The sequence below is a fragment of the Salvelinus alpinus genome, chromosome 2 (genome assembly GCF_045679555.1).
Source record: "Salvelinus alpinus chromosome 2, SLU_Salpinus.1, whole genome shotgun sequence".
Lineage (NCBI taxonomy): Eukaryota > Metazoa > Chordata > Actinopteri > Salmoniformes > Salmonidae > Salvelinus > Salvelinus alpinus.
The window spans coordinates 70,069,477-70,081,237 of record NC_092087.1 but is presented as its reverse complement, the minus strand read 5'-3'; positions in this window follow the sequence as shown (position 1 = coordinate 70,081,237).

The following is an 11,761-nucleotide window of genomic DNA, read 5'->3' as shown; positions in this document are numbered from 1 at the left end:
CGTCAAGGAAATGATGTAGTCTGCTATTTATAATACTGCAGAGAATTTTCCCCAAGTTGCTGTTAACGCATATTCCTCTGTAATTATTTGGGTCAAATTTGTCTCCATTTTTATAGATTGGTGTGATCAGTCCCTGGTTCCAAATATCGGGGAAAATACCTGCAGTGAGGATAATGTTGAAGAGTTTGAGTATAGCCAATTTGAATTTGTGGTCTGTATATTTGATCATTTCATTTAAAATCCCATCAGCACCACAGGCCTTTTTGGGTTGGAGATTGCATATTCTTTCCAATAATTCTTCTTCTGTAATTGGGGTATCCACAGGATTCTGATAGTCTTTGATTGCTAATTCAAGGATTTGTAATTTTTCTTGTATATCTTTTTGTTCTGGGCTCTTTGTTATATTGCTGTAGAGGTTTGCAAAGTGATTTCTCCACATATCCCCATTTTGGATAGCCAACTCCTCATGATGAGGTTTGTTTAATTTATTCCAATTCTCCCAGAAGTGGTTTGATTCTATGGATTCCTCAATTCCATCCAGCTGATTTCTAATGTGCTGTTCCTTTTTTGTTCTTAGGGTGCGTTTGTATTGCTTCAGTGTTTCCCCATATTGAAGGCGTATATTTTTGTTGTCTGGTTCTCTGTGTTTTTGATTAGATATATTTCTCAATGACTTTCTTAGATTTTTGCAATCATTATCAAACCATTTTTCATTATCTGTTATTTTTGGTTTGCTCTTATGCTTCTTTAGATTAGCCAAGGAGGCTAATTTGTCAAATATAAAGTTTATGTTCCTAACGGCCAAATTTACACCTTCATTGCTGAAGGAGAATGTTAAGGCTAAAAAGTTGTCCAGGAGAGATTGTATTTTTTGGCTACTAATTGCTTTTTGGTAGATGTCTGTACTGTTTGCACTCCATCTATAGGCTTGTTTAGTACCATGTAATTTATTGGGCCATGATGCTTCATGGTTGGGTTCTGCTCTTCTCAGATACACTGTGATTTTACTGTGGTCTGAGAGAGGTGTTAGTGGGCTGACTGTGAAGGCTCTGAGAGACTCTGGGTTTAGGTCGGTGAGGAAGTAGTCTACAGTGCTGCTGCCAAGGGATGAGCTGTAGGTGTACCTACCAAAAGAGTCTCCTCTCAGCCTGCCATTGACTATGTACAGACCCAGTGTTCGACAGAGCCTCAGGAGCTGTAATCCATTTTTGTTTTTCACTTTGTCATAGTTGTTTCTGTGGGGGTATGTGGGGAGGGAAAGGTTATTGCTTCCTGGTAGGTGTTTATCCCCATGACTGTTAATAGTGTCTTGTTCTTCTGCTATTCTAGCATTCAGGTCTCCACAGACCAGTACGTTGCCTTGGGCCTGAAAGTGACTAATCTCTCCCTCTAGAATGGAGAAGCTCTCTTCGTTGAAGTAGGGTGACTCTGAGGGGGGAATGTATGTGGCACAGAGGAAGACGTTTTTATCTGTCAAGATAGCCTCCTTGTTGATTTTTAACCAGATAAAGAATTCTCCTGTTTTGATCAATTCGATTGAATTAATTAGTTCAGATTTATACCATATTAGCATTCCCCCTGAGTCTCTGCCCTGTTTGATTCCTTTTAATTTAGTGGATGGTATGATTATCTCCCTATAACCTAGTGGACAGCCAGTGGAAACATCACCTCTGCACCATGTTTCCTGTAGTACTAAAATATCAACATCATCAATTTCTTTCAGGAAGTCTGGGTTTCTGCTCTTTAGCCCAAAAGCAGAGGACTTCAATCCTTGTATATTCCAACATGCAACGTAAAAAGACTTCATAACTTTTTTTTTTCTCTTTTCTTTACCTTTCAAAATGAGACAAACACTCACAATCCAAGAAGAACCATTAAAATAGGATTTTTCAATTAAAGTAAACTCTTATTTTGCAAATGTGATTTGTTTATCATTTAAGATAGAATTTGTGTCATGCCACTTGGGTGGATGTAGTGTGAGAATGGTGGAGTTCTTGTGCTCATCTTACCATGACCCTCGGCCCATCACATGTGAGCATAGTAGACTCAGCATTTGTTTAATGTCACTCATTTGGTTGGTGGGGGCTGGGCCAGTTGCTCCTCTCACAGCCTGTGCGTAGCTCTGCCTGCTGGGCTGTGGCTCCTCCAGGTGTGGGTCTGCGGTGGGGAGGAGGTAGGCCTCATCTGGGTGGCTCTGAAGCTGGGCTGGTCTGTGCTGCGGTGGGCATTGAGGTTGGTGGTGCTGTGGTCGTGGCTGGTTCTCTCTCTCTCTCTCTCTCTCTCTCTCTCTCTCTCTCTCTCTCTCTCTCTCTCTCTCTCTCTCTCTCTCTCTCTCTCTCTCTCTCTCTCTCTCTCTCTCTCTCTCTCTCTCTCTCTCTCTCTCTCAATTGACTTTATTGACATGGCAAGTTATTATTACTTACATTGTCAAAGTATACATATCAAAAAATTTAAATAAAATATATATGTATATATATACACAAAATATATATATATTTATATATAAATAAATGGTGGGACTAACAGTAGTAATAATAGTAGTAGTGGACATGGGATTACCATTAATAACAGCTACAACAACAATGTTAATCAGAACAACAATACATTAAAGCAACAGTAGTAGACCAGTGTCAACATGACTGAGAAGACACATGACCTGGTACGAAAGACAAAACAAAACTAAGCTAAATGGGAAATATTATCAACATTTCTTTGCATTTTTCACTGGCTGTCCCTCAGGCTGTGGCAGGAGGACACATATTTGGCTGCCAAAACTGCACATTTTGGCTTTTCACCCAACAAATATTTGAATTTTTCTTCATCTTTTATAGTTTCAAATTCTTTGTATTGAATTATAATTTTGGGAAAGAAATATGCTCTTAGGTCTGAGTATTTGTCACAGTGTAGTAGGAAATGCACTTCTGTCTCTACCTCTCCCCTGGAGCAGAGTGAGCACAGCCTGGAATGTTTTAGGGTCACTTGTTTTTAGATGGTTGTAAAATTTGATGGCTCTTTTTTCTATTCGAATGAGGAGGGGATATTGGCCCAATTCTGCCCTACATGCGTTATTTGGAGTTTTTCTTTGTACTTGCAATACAGTCTTGCAAAACTCTGCATGCAATACTTCAATTGGATGTTTGTCCCATTTAGTAAATTCATTATTAGAGAGTGGACCCCATACTTCACTGCCATATAGAGCAATTGGTTCTATAACTGATTGAAAAATTTTGAGCCAGATTCTAATTGGAATTTCAATTTTGATGTTCCTTTTAATGGCATAGAATGCTCTTCTTGCTTTGTCTCTCAGCTCATTCACAGCCATGTGAAAGCTACCTGTGTTGCTGATATTTAGTCCTAGATATGTGTAGTTTTTGGTGTGTTCTAATAGAACTGTGTCCAAATAGAATTTATATTTGTCATCCTTATTTCCGGACCTTTTTTGGAATATCATTATATTTGTTTTTTTTAGGTTAACGGTCAGAGCCCAAGTCTGACAGAACCTGTGAAGATGATCTAGGTGTTGCTGTAACCCCTCTTTAGTGGGAGACAGCAGCACCAGGTCATCTGCGTACAGCAGACACTTGATTTCAGTGTTGTGTAGGGTGATACCAGGTGCTGTCGATTCTTCTAATGTTTTTGCCAATTCATTCATGTAGATGTTAAATAATGTTGGACTTATTGGGCAGCCCTGTTTCACTCCCCGCCCCTGAGAGAAGAAGTCTGTTTGCTTGTTGCCAATTTTAACCGCACATTTGTTTTTAGTGTACATTGATTTAATAAAATCATATGTTTTCCCTCCAATACCACTTTCTATTAGTTTATAAAAAAGACCTTCGTGCCAAATTGAATCAAATGCTTTCTTGAAATCTACAAAACACGAGTAGATTTTGCCTTTGTTTTGGTTAACTTGTTTATCAATTAGAGTGTGGAGGGTGTAAATGTGGTCTGTTGTACGATAATTTTTTAGAAATCCAATCTGGCTTCTGCTCAGGACGTTGTGTTCGTCAAGGAAATGATGTAGTCTGCTATTTATAATACTGCAGAGAATTTTCCCCAAGTTGCTGTTAACGCATATTCCTCTGTAATTATTTGGGTCAAATTTGTCTCCATTTTTATAGATTGGTGTGATCAGTCCCTGGTTCCAAATATCGGGGAAAATACCTGCAGTGAGGATAATGTTGAAGAGTTTGAGTATAGCCAATTTGAATTTGTGGTCTGTATATTTGATCATTTCATTTAAAATCCCATCAGCACCACAGGCCTTTTTGGGTTGGAGATTGCATATTCTTTCCAATAATTCTTCTTCTGTAATTGGGGTATCCACAGGATTCTGATAGTCTTTGATTGCTAATTCAAGGATTTGTAATTTTTCTTGTATATCTTTTTGTTCTGGGCTCTTTGTTATATTGCTGTAGAGGTTTGCAAAGTGATTTCTCCACATATCCCCATTTTGGATAGCCAACTCCTCATGATGAGGTTTGTTTAATTTATTCCAATTCTCCCAGAAGTGGTTTGATTCTATGGATTCCTCAATTCCATCCAGCTGATTTCTAATGTGCTGTTCCTTTTTTGTTCTTAGGGTGCGTTTGTATTGCTTCAGTGTTTCCCCATATTGAAGGCGTATATTTTTGTTGTCTGGTTCTCTGTGTTTTTGATTAGATATATTTCTCAATGACTTTCTTAGATTTTTGCAATCATTATCAAACCATTTTTCATTATCTGTTATTTTTGGTTTGCTCTTATGCTTCTTTAGATTAGCCAAGGAGGCTAATTTGTCAAATATAAAGTTTATGTTCCTAACGGCCAAATTTACACCTTCATTGCTGAAGGAGAATGTTAAGGCTAAAAAGTTGTCCAGGAGAGATTGTATTTTTTGGCTACTAATTGCTTTTTGGTAGATGTCTGTACTGTTTGCACTCCATCTATAGGCTTGTTTAGTACCATGTAATTTATTGGGCCATGATGCTTCATGGTTGGGTTCTGCTCTTCTCAGATACACTGTGATTTTACTGTGGTCTGAGAGAGGTGTTAGTGGGCTGACTGTGAAGGCTCTGAGAGACTCTGGGTTTAGGTCGGTGAGGAAGTAGTCTACAGTGCTGCTGCCAAGGGATGAGCTGTAGGTGTACCTACCAAAAGAGTCTCCTCTCAGCCTGCCATTGACTATGTACAGACCCAGTGTTCGACAGAGCCTCAGGAGCTGTAATCCATTTTTGTTTTTCACTTTGTCATAGTTGTTTCTGTGGGGGTATGTGGGGAGGGAAAGGTTATTGCTTCCTGGTAGGTGTTTATCCCCATGACTGTTAATAGTGTCTTGTTCTTCTGCTATTCTAGCATTCAGGTCTCCACAGACCAGTACGTTGCCTTGGGCCTGAAAGTGACTAATCTCTCCCTCTAGAATGGAGAAGCTCTCTTCGTTGAAGTAGGGTGACTCTGAGGGGGGAATGTATGTGGCACAGAGGAAGACGTTTTTATCTGTCAAGATAGCCTCCTTGTTGATTTTTAACCAGATAAAGAATTCTCCTGTTTTGATCAATTCGATTGAATTAATTAGTTCAGATTTATACCATATTAGCATTCCCCCTGAGTCTCTGCCCTGTTTGATTCCTTTTAATTTAGTGGATGGTATGATTATCTCCCTATAACCTAGTGGACAGCCAGTGGAAACATCACCTCTGCACCATGTTTCCTGTAGTACTAAAATATCAACATCATCAATTTCTTTCAGGAAGTCTGGGTTTCTGCTCTTTAGCCCAAAAGCAGAGGACTTCAATCCTTGTATATTCCAACATGCAACGTAAAAAGACTTCATAACTTTTTTTTTTCTCTTTTCTTTACCTTTCAAAATGAGACAAACACTCACAATCCAAGAAGAACCATTAAAATAGGATTTTTCAATTAAAGTAAACTCTTATTTTGCAAATGTGATTTGTTTATCATTTAAGATAGAATTTGTGTCATGCCACTTGGGTGGATGTAGTGTGAGAATGGTGGAGTTCTTGTGCTCATCTTACCATGACCCTCGGCCCATCACATGTGAGCATAGTAGACTCAGCATTTGTTTAATGTCACTCATTTGGTTGGTGGGGGCTGGGCCAGTTGCTCCTCTCACAGCCTGTGCGTAGCTCTGCCTGCTGGGCTGTGGCTCCTCCAGGTGTGGGTCTGCGGTGGGGAGGAGGTAGGCCTCATCTGGGTGGCTCTGAAGCTGGGCTGGTCTGTGCTGCGGTGGGCATTGAGGTTGGTGGTGCTGTGGTCGTGGCTGGTTCTCTCTCTCTCTCTCTCTCTCTCTCTCTCTCTCTCTCTCTCTCTCTCTCTCTCTCTCTCTCTCTCTCTCTCTCTCTCTCTCTCTCTCTCTCTCTCTCTCTCTCTCTCTCTCTCTCTCTCTCTCTCTCTCTCTCTCTCTCTCTCTCTCTCTCTCTCTCTCTCTCTCTCTCTCTCTCTCAATTCAATTGACTTTATTGACATGGCAAGTTATTATTACTTACATTGTCAAAGTATACATATCAAAAAATTTAAATAAAATATATATGTATATATATACACAAAATATATATATATTTATATATAAATAAATGGTGGGACTAACAGTAGTAATAATAGTAGTAGTGGACATGGGATTACCATTAATAACAGCTACAACAACAATGTTAATCAGAACAACAATACATTAAAGCAACAGTAGTAGACCAGTGTCAACATGACTGAGAAGACACATGACCTGGTACGAAAGACAAAACAAAACTAAGCTAAATGGGAAATATTATCAACATTTCTTTGCATTTTTCACTGGCTGTCCCTCAGGCTGTGGCAGGAGGACACATATTTGGCTGCCAAAACTGCACATTTTGGCTTTTCACCCAACAAATATTTGAATTTTTCTTCATCTTTTATAGTTTCAAATTCTTTGTATTGAATTATAATTTTGGGAAAGAAATATGCTCTTAGGTCTGAGTATTTGTCACAGTGTAGTAGGAAATGCACTTCTGTCTCTACCTCTCCCCTGGAGCAGAGTGAGCACAGCCTGGAATGTTTTAGGGTCACTTGTTTTTAGATGGTTGTAAAATTTGATGGCTCTTTTTTCTATTCGAATGAGGAGGGGATATTGGCCCAATTCTGCCCTACATGCGTTATTTGGAGTTTTTCTTTGTACTTGCAATACAGTCTTGCAAAACTCTGCATGCAATACTTCAATTGGATGTTTGTCCCATTTAGTAAATTCATTATTAGAGAGTGGACCCCATACTTCACTGCCATATAGAGCAATTGGTTCTATAACTGATTGAAAAATTTTGAGCCAGATTCTAATTGGAATTTCAATTTTGATGTTCCTTTTAATGGCATAGAATGCTCTTCTTGCTTTGTCTCTCAGCTCATTCACAGCCATGTGAAAGCTACCTGTGTTGCTGATATTTAGTCCTAGATATGTGTAGTTTTTGGTGTGTTCTAATAGAACTGTGTCCAAATAGAATTTATATTTGTCATCCTTATTTCCGGACCTTTTTTGGAATATCATTATATTTGTTTTTTTTAGGTTAACGGTCAGAGCCCAAGTCTGACAGAACCTGTGAAGATGATCTAGGTGTTGCTGTAACCCCTCTTTAGTGGGAGACAGCAGCACCAGGTCATCTGCGTACAGCAGACACTTGATTTCAGTGTTGTGTAGGGTGATACCAGGTGCTGTCGATTCTTCTAATGTTTTTGCCAATTCATTCATGTAGATGTTAAATAATGTTGGACTTATTGGGCAGCCCTGTTTCACTCCCCGCCCCTGAGAGAAGAAGTCTGTTTGCTTGTTGCCAATTTTAACCGCACATTTGTTTTTAGTGTACATTGATTTAATAAAATCATATGTTTTCCCTCCAATACCACTTTCTATTAGTTTATAAAAAAGACCTTCGTGCCAAATTGAATCAAATGCTTTCTTGAAATCTACAAAACACGAGTAGATTTTGCCTTTGTTTTGGTTAACTTGTTTATCAATTAGAGTGTGGAGGGTGTAAATGTGGTCTGTTGTACGATAATTTTTTAGAAATCCAATCTGGCTTCTGCTCAGGACGTTGTGTTCGTCAAGGAAATGATGTAGTCTGCTATTTATAATACTGCAGAGAATTTTCCCCAAGTTGCTGTTAACGCATATTCCTCTGTAATTATTTGGGTCAAATTTGTCTCCATTTTTATAGATTGGTGTGATCAGTCCCTGGTTCCAAATATCGGGGAAAATACCTGCAGTGAGGATAATGTTGAAGAGTTTGAGTATAGCCAATTTGAATTTGTGGTCTGTATATTTGATCATTTCATTTAAAATCCCATCAGCACCACAGGCCTTTTTGGGTTGGAGATTGCATATTCTTTCCAATAATTCTTCTTCTGTAATTGGGGTATCCACAGGATTCTGATAGTCTTTGATTGCTAATTCAAGGATTTGTAATTTTTCTTGTATATCTTTTTGTTCTGGGCTCTTTGTTATATTGCTGTAGAGGTTTGCAAAGTGATTTCTCCACATATCCCCATTTTGGATAGCCAACTCCTCATGATGAGGTTTGTTTAATTTATTCCAATTCTCCCAGAAGTGGTTTGATTCTATGGATTCCTCAATTCCATCCAGCTGATTTCTAATGTGCTGTTCCTTTTTTGTTCTTAGGGTGCGTTTGTATTGCTTCAGTGTTTCCCCATATTGAAGGCGTATATTTTTGTTGTCTGGTTCTCTGTGTTTTTGATTAGATATATTTCTCAATGACTTTCTTAGATTTTTGCAATCATTATCAAACCATTTTTCATTATCTGTTATTTTTGGTTTGCTCTTATGCTTCTTTAGATTAGCCAAGGAGGCTAATTTGTCAAATATAAAGTTTATGTTCCTAACGGCCAAATTTACACCTTCATTGCTGAAGGAGAATGTTAAGGCTAAAAAGTTGTCCAGGAGAGATTGTATTTTTTGGCTACTAATTGCTTTTTGGTAGATGTCTGTACTGTTTGCACTCCATCTATAGGCTTGTTTAGTACCATGTAATTTATTGGGCCATGATGCTTCATGGTTGGGTTCTGCTCTTCTCAGATACACTGTGATTTTACTGTGGTCTGAGAGAGGTGTTAGTGGGCTGACTGTGAAGGCTCTGAGAGACTCTGGGTTTAGGTCGGTGAGGAAGTAGTCTACAGTGCTGCTGCCAAGGGATGAGCTGTAGGTGTACCTACCAAAAGAGTCTCCTCTCAGCCTGCCATTGACTATGTACAGACCCAGTGTTCGACAGAGCCTCAGGAGCTGTAATCCATTTTTGTTTTTCACTTTGTCATAGTTGTTTCTGTGGGGGTATGTGGGGAGGGAAAGGTTATTGCTTCCTGGTAGGTGTTTATCCCCATGACTGTTAATAGTGTCTTGTTCTTCTGCTATTCTAGCATTCAGGTCTCCACAGACCAGTACGTTGCCTTGGGCCTGAAAGTGACTAATCTCTCCCTCTAGAATGGAGAAGCTCTCTTCGTTGAAGTAGGGTGACTCTGAGGGGGGAATGTATGTGGCACAGAGGAAGACGTTTTTATCTGTCAAGATAGCCTCCTTGTTGATTTTTAACCAGATAAAGAATTCTCCTGTTTTGATCAATTCGATTGAATTAATTAGTTCAGATTTATACCATATTAGCATTCCCCCTGAGTCTCTGCCCTGTTTGATTCCTTTTAATTTAGTGGATGGTATGATTATCTCCCTATAACCTAGTGGACAGCCAGTGGAAACATCACCTCTGCACCATGTTTCCTGTAGTACTAAAATATCAACATCATCAATTTCTTTCAGGAAGTCTGGGTTTCTGCTCTTTAGCCCAAAAGCAGAGGACTTCAATCCTTGTATATTCCAACATGCAACGTAAAAAGACTTCATAACTTTTTTTTTTCTCTTTTCTTTACCTTTCAAAATGAGACAAACACTCACAATCCAAGAAGAACCATTAAAATAGGATTTTTCAATTAAAGTAAACTCTTATTTTGCAAATGTGATTTGTTTATCATTTAAGATAGAATTTGTGTCATGCCACTTGGGTGGATGTAGTGTGAGAATGGTGGAGTTCTTGTGCTCATCTTACCATGACCCTCGGCCCATCACATGTGAGCATAGTAGACTCAGCATTTGTTTAATGTCACTCATTTGGTTGGTGGGGGCTGGGCCAGTTGCTCCTCTCACAGCCTGTGCGTAGCTCTGCCTGCTGGGCTGTGGCTCCTCCAGGTGTGGGTCTGCGGTGGGGAGGAGGTAGGCCTCATCTGGGTGGCTCTGAAGCTGGGCTGGTCTGTGCTGCGGTGGGCATTGAGGTTGGTGGTGCTGTGGTCGTGGCTGGTTCTCTCTCTCTCTCTCTCTCTCTCTCTCTCTCTCTCTCTCTCTCTCTCTCTCTCTCTCTCTCTCTCTCTCTCTCTCTCTCTCTCTCTCTCTCTCTCTCTCTCTCTCTCTCTCTCTCTCTCTCTCTCTCTCTCTCTCTCTCTCTCTCTCTCTCTCTCTCTCTCTCTCTCTCTCTCTCTCTCTCTCTCTCTCTCTCTCTCTCTCTCTCTCTCTCTCTCTCTCTCTCTCTCTCTCTCTCTCTCTCTCTCTCCAATTCAATTGACTTTATTGACATGGCAAGTTATTATTACTTACATTGTCAAAGTATACATATCAAAAAATTTAAATAAAATATATATGTATATATATACACAAAATATATATATATTTATATATAAATAAATGGTGGGACTAACAGTAGTAATAATAGTAGTAGTGGACATGGGATTACCATTAATAACAGCTACAACAACAATGTTAATCAGAACAACAATACATTAAAGCAACAGTAGTAGACCAGTGTCAACATGACTGAGAAGACACATGACCTGGTACGAAAGACAAAACAAAACTAAGCTAAATGGGAAATATTATCAACATTTCTTTGCATTTTTCACTGGCTGTCCCTCAGGCTGTGGCAGGAGGACACATATTTGGCTGCCAAAACTGCACATTTTGGCTTTTCACCCAACAAATATTTGAATTTTTCTTCATCTTTTATAGTTTCAAATTCTTTGTATTGAATTATAATTTTGGGAAAGAAATATGCTCTTAGGTCTGAGTATTTGTCACAGTGTAGTAGGAAATGCACTTCTGTCTCTACCTCTCCCCTGGAGCAGAGTGAGCACAGCCTGGAATGTTTTAGGGTCACTTGTTTTTAGATGGTTGTAAAATTTGATGGCTCTTTTTTCTATTCGAATGAGGAGGGGATATTGGCCCAATTCTGCCCTACATGCGTTATTTGGAGTTTTTCTTTGTACTTGCAATACAGTCTTGCAAAACTCTGCATGCAATACTTCAATTGGATGTTTGTCCCATTTAGTAAATTCATTATTAGAGAGTGGACCCCATACTTCACTGCCATATAGAGCAATTGGTTCTATAACTGATTGAAACATTTTGAGCCAGATTCTAATTGGAATTTCAATTTTGATGTTCCTTTTAATGGCATAGAATGCTCTTCTTGCTTTGTCTCTCAGCTCATTCACAGCCATGTGAAAGCTACCTGTGTTGCTGATATTTAGTCCTAGATATGTGTAGTTTTTGGTGTGTTCTAATAGAACTGTGTCCAAATAGAATTTATATTTGTCATCCTTATTTCCGGACCTTTTTTGGAATATCATTATATTTGTTTTTTTTAGGTTAACGGTCAGAGCCCAAGTCTGACAGAACCTGTGAAGATGATCTAGGTGTTGCTGTAACCCCTCTTTAGTGGGAGACAGCAGCACCAGGTCATCTGCGTAC